At 40.4% G+C, this 18118-nt stretch overlaps 1 non-coding gene across 1 annotated transcript; it reads left to right on the top strand.

The window, feature by feature from the left end:
* Window positions 1–13537: 13537 nt before the first annotated feature.
* On the top strand, window positions 13538–13644 carry LOC115703354 (small nucleolar RNA R71). Its single transcript, XR_004009126.2, has one exon. It is a non-coding gene; the product is annotated as a small nucleolar RNA R71 (small nucleolar RNA).
* The last annotated feature ends 4474 nt before the right edge of the window (window positions 13645–18118 follow it).

The raw sequence follows: 18118 nt of genomic DNA, 5'->3' as shown, positions 1-18118 counted from the left end.
AGGAGTCCTCGCCGAAAAGAAAGGGAGGACCTCGCTTCGTCAACTATACTGAACTTGCCGTACCTCGAGACCATATCTATGCGATTGAGGAAGGAACGACGTCTTCAAGAAGCCGCCCCCCATCAGGGGAAATCGCGACCGGAGGGATCCTAAAAAATTCTGTAAGTACCACAAGGACATTGGTCATACTACTCTTGAATGTTGGGTCTTGCAGGATGAGATAGAGGAACTGATCCAAAGAGGGAAGTTCGACAAATATAAAAGAAGCGAGGAGGGACATCCCCAAGCGGATGGCAAAGGAGATAGCCAGAACGCGAGTGGCTCGAGAACACCTCGCAATATCTTAACCATAATCGGAGGACCGCACATCGCAGGCGACTCTCGCAAATCGCAAGAAAGGTATGCCAGAGAAGCCAAGGAGAGGCCGTTAACCAACGTGAACAATCTTGGTGAACGGCCAGAGAAGCTCTTCAAGAAAGAATGCGATGACATCGTCTTTATGGAGAGCGACGCGAGATGGGTCCACCACCCGCACTCTGATGCACTAGTGATAGTCGCCAATATTGGTGGAGACAATGTCCATCGTATACTGGTCGACAATGGGAGTTCGGTGAATTTGCTGAATTTCCAAGCCTTCAAGCAAATGGGATTGCAAGAGAAGGATTTGCGACCTATGACATCAAGCATCTATGGCTTTTCGGGAGATGTCATAGCAATTAAAGGGATGATCAAGCTCCCAATCACTTTGGGAACTGCCTCGGTAACTGCCAAGTCGATGGCCGACTTCGCAGTAATCGACCAATACTCAGCGTATAATGCCGTAATTGGTCGACCAATTCTGAAGGAGATGAAGATCATAACCTCGATCTATCATCTGACGATGAAGTTCCCTACTCCCGCTGGAGTAGATTTGGTGCGGGGAGTCCAATCCGACTCTCGAGAATGTTATAATGCAGCTGTCAAACTCGCAGAAAAAAGGACGGTAAATGTTATCCACCTTTTGGATGCACCGCCACCTCGCCAGGAGATCCTCAGGATCGAGGAGGTACCGCACATGGACCAACCAGACTTGGATCCAAGAATCCTCGATCACACCGCCGCAGCCCAAGCCGCGGAAGACACAGTCGAGGTACCTATAGATCCTATAGATAATAACAAGGTTTTAAAAATTGGTTCTAGATTAAACATACAGTTGCGAGAAAAATTAACGACCTTTCTAAAACAAAATCTTGATATTTTTGCCTGGAAACATTCAGATATGGTCGGGATATCTCCACAGGCCATGTGTCATCGCTTGAACATTGACCCCGAAGTGCGAGGTGTCCGACAAAAGCGCCGCAAAATGGACCCCAGCGCAGAAAGAAGAAGTTGACCGCCTCCTTGCCTGCGGCTTTATACGGGAGTCATTTTACCCCAACTGGTTAGCTAACCCAGTACTCGTGCCAAAGCCTAATGGCTCATGGTGCACATGCGTTGACTTTACAGATCTAAACAAAGCCTGTCCCAAAGACAGCTTTCCTCTTCCTAGCATTGACCAGCTTGTCGATGCCACTGCAGGTCACGCGCTTTTAAGCTTCATGGATGCGTACTCGGGATACAATCAAATCCCGATGTATGAACCAGACCAAGAACATACCTCGTTCATTACTGATCGAGGATTATATTGTTACAAAGTAATGCCTTTTGGTTTAATAAACCCAGGTGCGACTTATCAAAGGCTAGTGAATATGATGTTCGCAGATCTCATTGGAAAGACAATGGAGGTATATGTTGACGATATGCTTGTAAAGTCGCAGCGTGCGGAGGATCATATTGCCCACCTACAGGCCATGTTCGACATATTGCGGCGATACAAGATGCGTCTGAATCCCTTGAAATGCGTCTTCGGGGTGGGTTCCGGAAAATTCCTTGGTTTTATGGTAAATCAACGAGGAATAGAAGCCAATCCTGCGAAGATCAGGGCATTGATAGAAATGCCATCACCGAGTAAACCAAAAGAGGTTCAAAGCCTCACGGGTAAAGTCGCGGCTTTAAACCGCTTCATATCCAGATCCTCTGACAAGTGTAAAGAGTTTTTCCAGACTTTGAAAGGCAACAGAAGGTTTCAATGGAACGAAAAATGCGAGCAGGCTTTTCAAGCTTTAAAAACGCATTTGGGGCAACCTCCAATTTTATCAAAGCCGTTATCCGGAGAAGTTTTGTCTATCTATTTGGCCGTCTCCGAATACGCGATTAGTTCAGTACTAGTCCGTGAGGACCAAGGACGCCAACACCCGGTGTATTACGTCAGTAAGCGATTATTAGATGCCGAGACGCGTTATCCTCAAATGGAGAAACTGGCTTTCGCCTTGATAATATCCTCAAGGAAATTGCGACCTTATTTCCAGGCTCACAGCATTGAAGTTTTAACAAACTTCCCCTTAAGACAGGTTTTGGCGAAACCAGAAGCATCAGGGAGATTGTTAAAGTGGGCGATGGAGTTAAGTCAGTTCGACATCAAGTATAAACCGAGAACTGCGATTAAGGGGCAAGCCTTGGCAGATTTTATACTTGAATTCCCAAGCACCGAGGTAGCAGTTGTAGAGGATGGAAATGACATTGTCATGGCGAGCAAAGAAGTATGGACATTGTATGTCGATGGAGCCTCAAATAGCGAAGGTTCTGACAGCGTGATCTTGTTAATCAGTCCCAATAATTTCAAGGTACACGCTGCTTTACGTTTTGAATTCTCTGCATCTAACAATGAAGCCGAGTATGAGGCTTTAATCGCAGGTCTGAAACTGGCCCTCGAGATGAAAGTCGAGTATCTACAGGCTTTTAGCGACTCTCAAATCGTGGTATGCCAAGTGAATGGAGAATACCTAGCAAGAGGCGGAAGATTGGTTAAATACTTAGCCATCGTTCGTGAGATAATGCAGAAGTTCAAAAATGTAGTTGTGTCTCGAGTACCGCGTGCTCAAAATGCCCACGCAGACGCATTGGCCCGATTGGCCTCAACCAGAGAAGCCGAATTACTCGATGTAATTCCGGTAGATGTATTGGCTCACCCAACCATAGATCGAGAAACAATCATGGAAATCGATGATGTTCAGAAGATTACCTGGATGTCTCCTATCCTCGCATACCTTGAAAAGGGGCTCCTACCTGATGATAAAATAGAAGCGAGGAAATTGCGACAGCGAACAGCCCGTTATGTGATATATGACCAAAGGTTGTATCGCAGAAGTTTAAGTCAACCACTTCTCAAATGTATCAGTGGAGAAGATTGCGGTTACATACTGCGTGAAGTACACGAGGGGATTTGTGGCAATCATACCGGAGGTAATTCCCTTGCCTTAAAAATTATGTGGCAAGGGTATTACTGGCCAACATTGCGACAAGATGCCCTCGCATTTGCAAAAAAGTGTGATAGATGTCAGCTAATAGCCACTTACACACACCAGCCCCCGAGTAACCTCCATTCTATCACAAGTCCCTGGCCCTTTGCAATATGGGGAATCGATTTAATCGGCGAGTTACCTAAGGGAAAAGGTGGAGTCAAATATGCTGTAGTCGCAGTTGATTACTTCACAAAGTGGGCTGAAGCAAAAGCACTCGCAACCATCACTGCAACGAAATTATGCGAGTTCGTCTACACCTCCATCATTTGTCGTTTTGGCATTCCGCATAAACTCATTTCAGACAATTGAAAACAGTTTGACTGTAAAGAGATGCGACAGCTATGCGACGATTTGGGGATTAAAAAAGCTTTTTCCGCAGTTGCTTACCCGCAAAGTAATGGACAGACTGAAGCCGTTAATAAGATAATTAAACATACCATAAAGGGAAAATTAGAAGGTCGCAAAGGGGCTTGGCCAGATGAGTTATCGCAAGTGCTATGGTCCTATAATACGACCCCTCGATCTACAACTGGCGAAACACCCTTCTCACTTTCTTACGGGTGCGAGGCCATGTTGCCAGTTGAGGTTGGGGCAGGTTCCCTACGCAGGGATATTTTCAATATCTCGCAGAACAACGAGAATCAGCTATTCTGCCTTGATCTTTTGGAGGAAAAGCGTGATAAAGCGCACCTACAAAATGCGGCTTATCAACAGCGAACCGCAAGATACTTTAACTCCAAAGTGAAGGTAAAAACCCTGCGAGCAGGAGACTTGGTCCTTAGAAAAGTAATGCCAAACACCAAAATCCCGTCGCACGGGGTTTTTGGAGATAATTGGGAAGGACCATACCTCATCGCAGATCAAATTGGTGATGCAACTTATCGACTCGCAACACTCGATGGAACTGCGATTCCACGAGCATGGAATAGCGAGAGCTTGAAATTATATTATCAATAGTATTCGCATTATTCGATTACGTTAATTCTTGTACTTATACTTAGATATTTTTTGTTCAACAAGAAAAAATCCTAAGTATAGGGGGATATATGCTCGAATGTACTATTGATTATATGAATAAAATTACTTGCTAAATTCTCAAAAATTTAGTTTACCAACTTTGCAAAATTTTTCTACTTATTACACCAAGCTGTAATTAAAGTCGCAAATATATATATAATGGCGATTGCACCAAGCTGTAATCGAAGTCGAAAACATATATATATAAAATCGCGAGTACCCGAGTACTGCGTAAATATTAAAGGATAGCTATCCCCGCGAGGATAGAAATTTGTCCAAAACAAAAGGTAAATTCGTCTAAGTACAGAGGTGCGAGTACCCATGTACCGCATATATAAAAAAAAAAGGTGAAATCAAAAAACAACATAAATCAGAAGATAATTAAGCATCTGGAGCAGCAGGAGTAGTCTCATCCGGAGCAGTCTCGTCCGCGACTTTGCTGATGACCTCATTCTCGACTTCTTCAGCTTGTACGCCCTCGACCTCGTCCAGAAGGTTGCCTCCCCCACCTTGAGTCTGAGTAGGCGACATGGCGCGAAAGGCCTCAGCCATCTCAGCAGCTTCAGCTCCAAGAAGAGAGAAGTCGAAGTCGGGGACTTTGGAAAGAGTGGTATAGATATAATCAGACACTGCCTGATCGTACTGCTTCTTCCCATTCTCTTTCTCAGCCTCCAAATCGCGAGCCATCTCCGCGATCGTTGTTTGCGACTTCTTGACCTCGAGCTCCACCTGTTCTTTCGCCCTGCTGAGTTCCTCGAGCTCCTTCTCCTTGGCCTTGTTAAGTTCCTCAAGCTCTTTCTCCATCCTCGCCACATCCTGCTTCAGCCTTTTTATATTCTCCTGAAAATGAGCGTTCTGCCTCTTCAGCGAGTCGGCTTCCTTCGAAGGAGTAGCCGCAGCTTTTATGAACAAAGCCATGGACTGCGCGGCCAGTTCAGTGGATCGAGTAACAAGATCCTCGTAAGGGATCTCAGCCAGGAACTTTTCCTGCATGGCCAAGAAGTCGCGAGCGCGAACAGGAGGGTCGATGACGACTTTCTTCCCCTTGTCCTGAGTGGTCTTGGCCAGCTTCTTGGAAGAGTCTGCGACAAGCGAAGCCATCACATCGCTCTTCCTCTTCTGGGCAACGACCGGCGAAGTCGTCGCTGTTCCACCCTTTGGTTTGATCTTCAGGACAGGGGCAGACTTCAGGAAAGTCATATCTGCGAACATGAATGAAAGATAAGTATAAATCACAATCCTACCCGTTAGTTTATAACAAAAGACGAGCTACCTGAAATTTGTCGTGGAGTTTGCTTAGAAAGACGCTTATCTATTCGCTCTTGCTGCTTCTCGGATGGTTCTTTGTATATTGGCTCCCGTTGAAGACTTGCGTTCTCGAGAATCAGCTGATGTTCTCGCAACTTTGCAGTTGTACACAATAATCGCCAGTCGCGATCTTGTACCGGGAGGCTCCCGAGAATTTCAGCTGTCTCCTTGCTAGTCGCGTCAATAGTCGGTCGAGCTAGTCTATCTGCGATGACAACAAAAAAGCGAGTAAGCAAAAGATTTCAAAAACAATGCAAAAAATGTCTAAGTCAAAAAATACGCGACATACTGGGTCTGCGATTAAAGTCGGTCCTAATCCCAGGAACCTTAAAGACGTAAAACCACTTCGACTTCCAATCACCCATGTTCGACACCATTCCCTCAACACCGTTTATTTCAGAAGTCGCCCATTTGCTAAAGCAGTAGAAGCCGTTATGGAGACCTACGCTCTTTATGTCGTAGAAGTAACTAAACTCTTCTACTGAGGGAGCCCTATGAACGTACTCCATATACATCGCATAGAAAGCCAGGACAGTGCGATAACTGTTGGGAGTTAACTGAAAGGGCGATACGTCATATCGCTTAAGGATGGTTGCGACGAAGGGGTGAAAGGGGACTGATACACCACACCGAAGGATGGGTATTGAGACTACCACATCCTCTGTGGGAATAATCGCAGGATTAGTGAATGGAAGGTGCGCTCTCTGAGAGGGCTTAGGACGTTGAAACGCGAGTCGCAGCAAATTCAACCTTACAAAGGTGGTAAAGTGTGATTTGGCAACCCTCGAGATTAAATCCTCGCACGCGAAGGGCTCGTTCAGTTGGGAGTCGTCAACCGAATCTGTCCCACTCCCCTCTGCTTCCTCCTCTTCCCCACCTGACTCGCGGGCTGGAGTCGTCCATTCCTCGTCCATCTCCTCGACCTCGATGTCAGGAGCATGCCTCGTATGAATAAGATAGTCGCGCGCCGACACTATGGACTCGCTGTCCCGGATATCGATGGTCCCAGGTTCTGCGAGTTCCTGCACCATCCTCTCGATGTTTACAGAAGACATCGGACCTAATTCTATTTGCGCAGCCTCCATTTCGGAAATGTCCGTAGGGAGAAAACTGTCTCTCTCCTGGTCCGACTCACCGTCAAATGCGTGGCCTCCTGAGCCGAGCTGCTGGCTATCCGATAGATCGCTCATCTGAAAGATAGAAGATCTTTTTAGCGTGATGGATGTGTGAAAAATAAAGTAAGTGATCTCACCCGCAGTAGATTATAAAGTCGCATTCGACAGAAGGGTCAGCCTCCATGCGAATACTGACCATCCTGTCAATGTGCGAGAAAAGATACAATTATCTTGGGCAAGTAATTCACGCATCCTCGGTTAAATGGTATACCTCCAGAAACGGCTGGGAGTTTCTCAGTGACTCAAGAGGTATGCATTTTCGAGCATAACCCTGAAGTTACTGGGAGACCCCCACCGTTCCGAGACTACCTATCAACCAAAGAGTGCGATCATTCGAGTATTAACGCACGTCAACAAATGGCTGGGTGTATCACAGTATCTCAAGGGGCATATAATCGCATATATGGCCATTAGAATACTGTGACACACCCACCATTTGGAATGGCAATTAATACTCTCACAACTCGGCCCGCGACATATAAAAATCTTAAAAGATCTAGCTAATAGTCTAATGGAAATAAGTCTTGGAAATATGCGATTATTCAAGCTGTTCATCTGAACACCCGCGAACATTCAAATTGTTCATCCGAATATCCGCGAGTATTCGAGACGTGAAACAGTGCCTATGAATTGTGTGCGGTTATGTCAGTTTACATGTCCTATTCTATGAATGTTACCCAGTTTCACTTACCCAAAACACATAACCTCATTAACACCCACTAGCATACATTCCTAAAAAAGCCTTTAAAACATCCAAACCCAGAAAATAAAGCATATTTTCTCCAAAAACAGAAAACGAAAATGCAGTGATTTAGAAACTAACCTTTGGTTTTGATTCCTGCGATTGCTCTCGATCACTTCTGAGATTGAAAATGTTGTGGAAAAATGGCAGAAAATCTGGGAATGGATTTTTTCGAAGTGTATGCACTGGAGGGAAGTTAAGAATAAGAGGGAAAAATGGGAAATTTGATTCGTATCAAAGCGCTTAAATAACCATATCCCTTATTAATTGGGATTGTGACACGTGGCAGCCAGAATGCCTAAGGTCGCCCAATCTAACGGCCAACTGTGGCCACGCCTGCACGAAAACCGAAGAGTTTTGTGACGTGGCACCCTAAAGATAATAAAAACTAATAATTACAGCCGTCATTTTTTGAAACCCTCGATGGGACAACCAAAAGGTCACCTCCTCGTGACAACCTTTCACCTGTCTCTCGAGTAATAGTTTCCCTCAGTGACCACTCTTGTCACATCGCGAAACTAGCGGCATGTGTTATAGTGAGATTTCTCTCACCTAGAAACTCGAGACCAGACTCCTCTTTAAAGGACATGTGTATTCAGATTTCCAATGAAAGCTGAATGTCCGTGAGAGACTTCTCGAAGTATAGACCTCGCTCAGGATAAAACCAGCGAGATACTGCGAGTCCGACTTAAGTCGCACCACGTAACCGCAATTCTCATCATGCAAGGTAGATTCAACTCGCATGTGTCAGAACATGTGCGAAGTATCCCCTCTATATTTCCACGAAAAGTATAGAGACCAACTCCCTATGATGCAGTTTGGTCCCAACGACCCAATAGCCCTGACAGACCGATATAAATTCGCATGTCCAGATTTTACTAGCTCCAACATGCGATATCTACAAGGGGCGATTACCTAAGGACGCAGACGTTCCAAACGTACTGGCGATCCTGCGACCTCAACAAATGGAACATGAACAGTCAACTCGCAGATGCGGAAGACGCATACGTTGATGAACTTAGTAACTGTCACACATTTATTAATGTTAACGTTGTTTGAGTTTAATTATTGCAATTCAATGTGTAAATAATGGATTAACAATGAATGTGATCCTTATGTAACCGATTGGACACCTACTTTGTATATAAAGGGGTGATCCACCATGAAAATGCACCTACGAATCCTTTGCTACAGTGGACTAAGCAGATCGTAATCTGACTGAACCACTATAATTCTTTGTCTTGTTTACATTTTCCAGCCTTGTTGTTTGTTCTTGCATTCCCAGTCGAGTACTCGCCATTCTAGGTTGAATACTCGCACTTGTCATTTCCCTAAAAATTCTCTTTTATATCAATTAAATAATACGTTTTGGTGTTGCGAAATTCACTCGAAAACATAATCTAACCTTATTTTTCGATGATCGATAGTAAAAGGAAAAGTCAATACATTAAAAATAATTAAAATATCATATCAATTAATTAAAATAATTTGAATTTATTTTTGGTATGTAATTACACGGTGTAATTACACCAATTCTCATGGGGGGTATCAGAATTGGAGAGAGTAATTGAGGCCTCCCAATTACTGTTACGAAAATTTTAAACACTACGCAAGTATACGCAATCAAGTAGTAAACTCACACAGGTGAGGTCGAACCACAGGGAATTGGATTAACTACTACTAAACTATACCTATAATTCTATTTGGCAATCGAAAATAATTATGATTTAAAAGAATTAAAGTAATTCAGAAAACTTATAACACAATTGAAGTTTAAACAAGATGAGATGATAGGGAGGAGAATCCTGTTGTTGTTTACCCAAATCGTTAATGCCTAATTGCTATCCTATTCTTGAAGTGAATGACAGATTATAAAGTAACCTAGCTCTTTTCAAATCTTCTAGGTTCTAAATCACATGTTCTCTAATTAATTTCTTAATTAAACTAACATGAAATCAGCATTAGGTAATAATCTACTTATCACATAAGTCATGTGAATACTCTCGCTTCACATAGAACATCGATTATCCAAATTTTAGCATTCTCAATTCTCACTTTTCAAATTTCGAATTGAGATCATAAAGCATGCACAAGGTGATCAATCTTAAACATGAAATTAAGAACAAATTAAGATAATTTCACAAACAAGAATGAAGGAATGGCAATTAAACATTAACTAGGCAAAACATTAAACAACAATCATCATCCTCCCTAAATGGGAAATTTAGTTCAGAAACAAATCTATAACCATTCCTATGACAATATTCAACATAAAGAAATTAAAGAGGAATAGAGAAAGAAACTGTTGGTGGATGAATTCTGGATCTTCACTTTGAATCACTATGCTCTTCCTGCCACTTTCTGCTGTGTTTTAGGGTTCCAAATCGCTTCCCTTGACTTCCGATCGCAGTTTTCTATTTATATCTAATTTTTAGGGTTCGTCGGACAAAAATACCCCTGACCGTACGGACGCTCGCCGCGGCCAAAAGTGGTCTCGCCACGGCCAAAAGTGCATCAAAAAACCACGTTTTGCCCAGACTTTCTAGCCGCGGCCATGGAAATCTCGCCGCGGCGAGATGGAATTTTCTGCTTCGATCGGTTTTAGTAAAATGAGCATAACTTTCTCATCCAAACTCCAAATGAGCTGATTCAAGATGCGTTGGAAAGATAAAGAAGAGATCTAAAACTTTTATATTTTGACTTTTTCCAAAATATGATTAGAACATAGTCGAATTTAGGCTTAAAGTTTCAGCTTTATTTTCTTTCAAAAATTTCTCTATTTTATAGATCACTGTTTTCCGAAATTTATCCAATTTATACATCCCAAGTGTAGAAACCTGAAACCAAAGAAAACAAGCATAATTCTATTCCAATAATAATAATAAAGAAGAAAAACAACTATAAAATGTGATCCAAAGCTTAGGCTAAAAATAGCCTAACAAATTCCCCCAAACTGAATCTTTACTCGCCCCCGAGTAAAGCTAAAACTCAACTAAACTAAAAAAAACAATGTAATAGATAACTAAACCTTCCAATGATTGAACTACCACTACCACCTGCACAACTTCAAGCAATCAATAACCAGAATTTCAACTCGATAACTCTAAGAACTAACTTGGATGTACAATTTAGAAGTATTTGACGTTCATATCACAACCATTCTACACTTCCCGACATTCCACTAACACATGATCAATAAGTTTGGATGACATACCTCTCTCCACTAATGTTGACAAATTTTTCTTTGGAATCAATAGGTCTTTTTCGGTTATCACAACGTGGCTTAGGTACATGGGTAGGTGACAAGTCATTTAAGCTACGTTATACCATAAGCACAATTAACCAAGCAAGCACCCACATTTATTTATTTATTTATTTTTTCATCTATCCCAAAGACAATAGTAAGAGATTGCATATTTTTTTTCCTATGTGCCTACCACATTATTCACAATTGATTTTCAAGAAGACATTATCACATATTTTCTCTCTTTTTTTTTTCTTCTTCTATCTTTTTTTTTTCAATAGAAGCACAACACATAATACTATATCATATATTTTTTTTTCAATCTCTTACTAATACAATTTATTTTCCCACTTACAGCAATTTATCCTCCCAAACTTGCTTAAAGGCTCATGTCATAATAAGGTATGTTTAGAGTGAAAAGAGTTAAGGATAACGAGTTTAGCTTAGTTAAGTGGTGAGAAATTTTTTTAGCATAGGTTAAGGCTCAACTTTGGGTATACTAGGGTAAAATTTTCGGGTAGGCTCAAAAGGCTCAATCGATCCAAAGAAAACTTGCCTAAATCATATTCCAAACAAAAATCACCAAGGATTTCGCTTCAAGAGAGTATGTCAAACAAATTCTATTCCATGTCAAGTCAATCCTTCCACAATCCAAATAGAACACAAGTGATATGCGTCATAAATAAATGTTTTACATCAAAATGAACAACCTTCTAATACACATCCAATTTAATTCAAACAGTTACAAGTCAAGCACACAGTTAAGATTCCAATCCATTGTACAAGTAAACAACAGTAGTTTAATCAATCTTCCAGCTCAGATATCAACACATGACACTAACAATAACAAAGACTAACTAAAAAAATGAAAAAACTGAACAAAAAAAACTAAAAATTTTAAATCTCTCCCCCCAAACTAAAGATGCACATTGTCCCCAATGTGTTAAAATAAAATTGTGGTTGAGAGAGACTTACCTGAGCCCCATCAGAAGGGATCAAGTCCACCATTTGCATCCAAAAGAGCCCTCGTACTAAATGAAGAAAATTTACCACCAATAGTGTTGATTTTAGAGTTTTGTACAAGAGTAAGCTCACCTTCAAAACTACCACACATCAATCTTTTCCAACGACGCTGAATCGTTCGAAGTCGCTCTTTAGGCTTTGCTTTCTTCTTATCAGTTTTAACAAAAGAACCCTTCACCACCTCAATCTTGCAACAGGTAGGAATGTCAGTTGGGGCAAAAACATTAAAATTGACCTCTTCATCTTGCACTCGCAACTTTAACTCCCCCTTTTGAACATCTATTAATGCTCGCCCCGTGGCTAAGAATGGTCTTCCCAAAATAATGGAAATAGTTGAATCTTCCTCCATATCAAGAATTAAGAAATCAGCAGGGAAGATAAACTTACCAACCTTCACCAGTACATCTTCAATTATCCCACGAGGATGAGTCAAAGAACGATCTGCCAGTTGTAGAGTCACTGTGTGGGCTTTGCTTTTCCCAATCCTAGCCTTTTGAAGACAGACAAAGGCATTAGATTAATGCTTGCTCCCAGATCACATAGAGCTTTAGTTTCCACCGAACCCCCTATAGAGCATGGAATATTGAAACTACCCGGATCTTTAAGCTTGGGCGGTAGTTTCTTTTGCAAAATTGCACTGCACTCCTCAGTTAATGCCACTGTTTCATAGTCCTCCATTTTTCTCTTCTTAGACAATATCTCCTTCATGAACTTCACATAACGGGGCATTTGTTCCAAGGCTTCAGCAAAAGGAATGTTGATGTGTAGTCTTTTGAAGACCTCTAGAAATTTTGTAAACTGCTTGTCTAGATTGGTCTTTCGGAGTCTCCGAGGATAAGGTATCTTCACATGATGATCAATACTGATTGGTGGAGACTATTGTGGTGGTGCAGGGCTATCAGTAGCCTTCTTTTCCTTTGGTGCCTGTGTCTCTGCCTGTTGAACCTGAACCCCATCTTCAACTGGTTGCTTGCCACTAGGTCCTTCATAACTCTTTCCACTCCTCAAGGAAATTGCTTTACATTGCTCTTTTCCTTTTGCCTCACTAGTGCTAGGTGAATTTTCTTGAGCTTGTTTTGCCACTTGAGTAGCCAATTGTTCCATCTGTGTTGCTAGAGTTTTAATAGAGGCTCTAGTCTCCATCATGAATTGGAGCAATAAATCAGCTTGGATATTGGAGCCTCCACTAGGACTTTGTTGTTGGTTTTGTTGTGGCTGATTTCTCTGCTGGTAGAACCCCTGTTGGTTGTGCCCGTAATTATTATTTTGGGAGTAGTTCCCAATGGCTTTTGCTTGATCCATTGGCAAATTATCCACATCTACTTGACACTCTGAAAAGTGATGGTTGCCTCCACACATCTCACAAATAACTTGGGCTTGTTTAGCTTCCCCTGCAATCAGCTTTGTCAAGGCCTCAACCTGAGCTGTCAACTTTGTGATGACATCAACCTCTAGCACACCAGCTACTTTCTTAGTTTGACTCCTTTCAGTTGGCCACTGCTGATTGTTTAGAGCCATCTCCTCCAATAGATCGTAAGCCTCATTAGCACTCTTTCTCATAAAAGCTCCACCAACTGCTGCATCTATCAGAGTTCTAGTGTTACCAACCAACTCGTTGTAGAAATTGTGAACCAGCATCCACTTCTCTATGCCATGATGAGGGCATTTTCTGATTAGATCTTTAAACCTCTCCCAAGACTCATGGAGAGATTCATTATCTTGTTGACAGAAGTTGTTAATTTCCCCTCGCAGCTTTGCAGACTTTGCTGGAGGGAAGAATTTAGACAGAAATTTTGTTGCTAAGTCTGTCCATGTTGCTATAGAATTTGGTGGCAAGGAGATCAACCAACTCTTGGCTCGCTCTCTCAGTGAGAATGGAAACAGTCTCAAACGGATGGCGTCATCACTAACCCCATTGACTTTGAAAGTCTGACATAACTCCATGAAGTTCGATAGATGCAGATTGGGGTCTTCAGAAGGGAGTCCACCAACCGGATCGAAGGCTCGCACCATTTGTAGTATGGCAGGCTTGATTTCGAAGTTGTTAGCATCCACTGCTGGTGGCCTAATGCATGACTGAACTCCCGTAAGAGTTGGGAGGATATAATCTCTCAAGCTGCGGCCATTAGCTTGATCTTCAACAGTACCTCCATTATTACTGTTGTTGCCTCCATTATTCGCAGCATTAGCAGCCATGATTTCAGGTGTTTCTGCAGTTGCTGAAACTCTTTCTTGCCTCTTGTTCTTTCTGTTTCTCCTACAAGTCTTCTCAATTTCAGGATCAACTGGTACTATGACTGCTTATCCTTCACGGCGCATACACTTAGAATTCCTGAAATAGATAGAAACAATCTTGCAAGAACAGATTAGCAATTAGCAAGAAAAAAAAAATAAACCAAAGCAGAATTTAGTATAATTTTATGTAATATTAATCTTTATGCAATTCCCCGGCAACGGCGCCAAAAACTTGTTACGAGAATTTGAAACACTACGCAAGTATACGCAATCAAGTAGTAAACTCACACAGGTGAGGTCGAACCACAGGGAATTGGATTAACTACTACTAAACTATACCTATAATTCTATTTGGCAATCGAAAATAATTATGATTTAAAAGAATTAAAGTAATTCAGAAAACTTATAACACAATTGAAGTTTAAAAAAGATGAGATGATAGGGAGGAGAATCCTGTTGTTGTTTACCCAAATCGTTAATGCCTAATTGCTATCCTATTCTTGAAGTGAATGACAGATTATAAAGTAACCTAGCTCTTTTCAGATCTTCTAGGTTCTAAATCACATGTTCTCTAATTAATTCCTTAATTAAACTAACATGAAATCGACATTAGATAATAATCTACTTGTCACATAAGTCATGTGAATACTCTCGTTTCACATAGAACATCGATTATCCAAATTTTAGCATTCTCAATTCTCACTTTTCAGATTTCGAATTGAGATCATAAAGCATGCACAAGGTGATCAATCTTAAACATGAAATTAAGAACAAATTAAGATAATTTCACAAACAAGAATGAAGGAATGGCAATTAAACATTAACTAGGCAAAACATTAAACAACAATCATCATCCTCCCTAAATGGGAAATTTAGTTCAGAAACAAATCCATAACCATTCCTATGACAATATTCAACATAAAGAAATTAAAGAGGAATAGAGAAAGAAACTGTTGGTGGATGAATTCTGGATCTTCACTTTGAATCACTCTGCTCTTCCTGCCACTTTCTGCTGTGTTTTAGGGTTCCAAATCGCTTCCCTTGACTTCCAATCGCAGTTTTCTATTTATATCTAAGTTTTAGGGTTCGTCGGACAAAAATACCCCTGTCCGTACGGACGCTCGCCGCGGCCAAAAGTGCATCAAAAAACCACGTTTCTGCCCAGACTTTCTAGCCGCGGCCATGGAAATCTCGCCGCGGCGAGATGGAATTTTCTACTTCGATCTGTTTTAGTAAAATGAGCATAACTTTCTCATCCGAACTCCAAATGAGCTGATTCAAGATGCATTAGAAAGATAAAAAAGATATCTAAAACTTTTATGTTTTGACTTTTTCCAAAATACGATCAAAACATAGTCGAATTTAGGCTTAAATTTCAGCTTTATTTTCTTTCAAAAATTTCTCTATTTTATAGATCACTGTTTTCCAAAATTTATCCAATTTATACATCCCAAGTGTAGAAACCTGAAACCAAAGAAAACAAGCATAATTCTATTCCAAAAATAATAATAAAGAAGAAAAACAACTATAAAATGTGACCCAAAACTTAGGCTAAAAATAGCTTAACAATTACCTCTAATTACACAGTTACTATGTAATTACGTGGCCACACAAACACGTCAAACTGTGTAATTACCTCCAATTATATCCAATTCCAATTCCTAGATGGCTTTCCAAACGCGCCCTTAAAGTATAAAAATAAAAAAGTGTTGGAATATCTTTTACCAGGATTTAGATTTACTAATAAGTATGTTTTTAACATCCTAAATATGAATTTCTAAAACGATGAAAATAAACACATAAAAGGTATGAGAACCTACAGTGGTTGCAGCGGAATTAAATGACTCCTTCCGCTCAGATTTCTAACCCTTGTATCCTTTCTGTAGCAGAGTATCACTAAGATCTGAGCCTGATTCTCCTTCTTATTGTTTGAATTCTTCACAGTCTTACATATTATGATTAAGGACTAACTTGTTATGTGTGGGCATGCACTCAATCACTAATGGTTGAATTTTTATTTTGTGAAGAACACTATAGAATTCGAAATATAGAGAAGAAAAGAAGAAGAAGAAGTCTCAAAACCTAAAGAGAAAGAAAGCTAGGTTTTCTTGCCTTTGAAGCATTAGTTGGATAATGAGACTGTAATACCCTAGAATTAAGAAATGGATTAGCAACACCCTAATTAGATAATTATGAATGATTGAGGAATTATATTATTATATAGTTCCATATATGTGAATTAATATGATTTATTATATGGTAAGACCCCGTTGGTGAGCCAGGGGCATTTTAGTAATTATGACCTGAGAAGGGTAAAAATGATGAAGTTAATTTAATTACGTGCCTAATAGAACTATATTATTATATAGTATGCCTGTGTTATCTTTTCAGGTGTGTTCTGACAGGTTGGCACGGTATAGTCACAATCGGGTATTTCGGGCCGAACTGGGTTAGGGCCCGAAATGCAATTGGATTGAATTAATTGGCATTTTATGTGATATTTGATAATCATAAATTTAATTGGGATTTAAGTATGCTTGGAATGACAAAAACACCCTTGTGAGGGTGAATATGTGTGCTTTGGCCCTAGGGGCATTTTGGTCTTTTGACCTTTAAGATATACTTTGATTAATTGATTTTTTTGGGGAGAAAAAGGAAATGATTTTCTGACTTTTTCCTTCCCATACCCGAACCCCTCTCTCTCAACCCTCTCTTGAAATTTCAATTTGATTTTTGGTGGATTGCTTGATTTGAAGCTTGAATTTAGAGGATTTCTTTTGAGTTTGGGATTGAAGGAAACTCTAGCTTTATTTGAGGTAGCTTTCTCAGATTTTTAATCTTATTTTCTTACTGAATTTTTATGGTTGTAAGGCATGGAAAAGGTGATTTTGATCTTGTAGTTGCATGTTTGTGTTCTTTAGTTGATTTGAGCATGTTTTTGCATAAACTTTGTTTGTATGATGCTTTGGATTTTGGTTAAGCTTTAGTTGAGATTTTGGAAGTATTTTCTAGCTTGGAATCATCTGTTCTTATGGAGTTTTTGCTGTTGGAAATTGTTTGATTTGTTGGAGATGAAGCTCTTGTTTAAGAGCTTGAAGCTGCTAAGCTAAGCTTGATTTTTAGGTTGTTGGTGCAATCTGATTTTTGAGTTTAATTGTGAATTTTATGCATGAAGTATGTGTTTTAAACTCTCTGTATGATGATTAAAAACCTATTTTATGGTTTGGGAGTTTTGGTTATGAATTGGGTTGTTTGGATGTGATTTAAGGGCTGAAATTCGTGGTTTATTGTTGGTTTTCTGGGTTTTAAAACCATGCCGCGGCGTGTTCTTTTCTTTCTGGGCAGATCCTTTTTGCAAACTTCAAATAGCCATAACTTTGTGATCCGGAATCCAATTTGGGAGTTCTATATACCGTTGGAAAGCTATTTCTGAGCTCTATCTGAATTTTTGAATTTTAAATGCCATGTGAATATTTTATGAAAGTGAAATCAGGGGTTAACCCTATTTATGAAAATTCTAGATTTGTGTGACTAGGATTACCGGCACCTGATCAGGAGCACCCAGGGATTCTGAATCTCTGACATTGCGAGACAACAGGTAAGACAATGATTAGCACGTAGAGTATGCGCAGTGGCGCTTATATTGAAAATTATATGTATGATTGTTTAGTAACCGGAATTAGGGTTATTACCCTAATATGAGCAGTTGATGGCCTAGGGTTATTACCCTAGTGATATATGTGTGTAAATGTACATGTCTGGGCCATATCAGACCAAGCGGGTTAAGGGTCTACCAGTGTTGAATCTTTGAAACTCTATTTTGTCGCTTAGGTCGGCTAACTGAAAGAGACTTGTAATAAAGTTTGTAAATATTTTTGGGATCCCAACTATTGTAAAGTTTAAATTATTACGAGTTTTATTTTCATTCCGTTTATTGCAAAAGTTTAATTTCTGCGCTATTTTGATTAGTAATCATGTTTAGGGGATTAGGGTT

This window comes from Cannabis sativa, chromosome X, assembly GCF_029168945.1.
Source record: "Cannabis sativa cultivar Pink pepper isolate KNU-18-1 chromosome X, ASM2916894v1, whole genome shotgun sequence".
Lineage (NCBI taxonomy): Eukaryota > Viridiplantae > Streptophyta > Magnoliopsida > Rosales > Cannabaceae > Cannabis > Cannabis sativa.
This window is presented reverse-complemented; position numbering and strand designations above follow the sequence as displayed.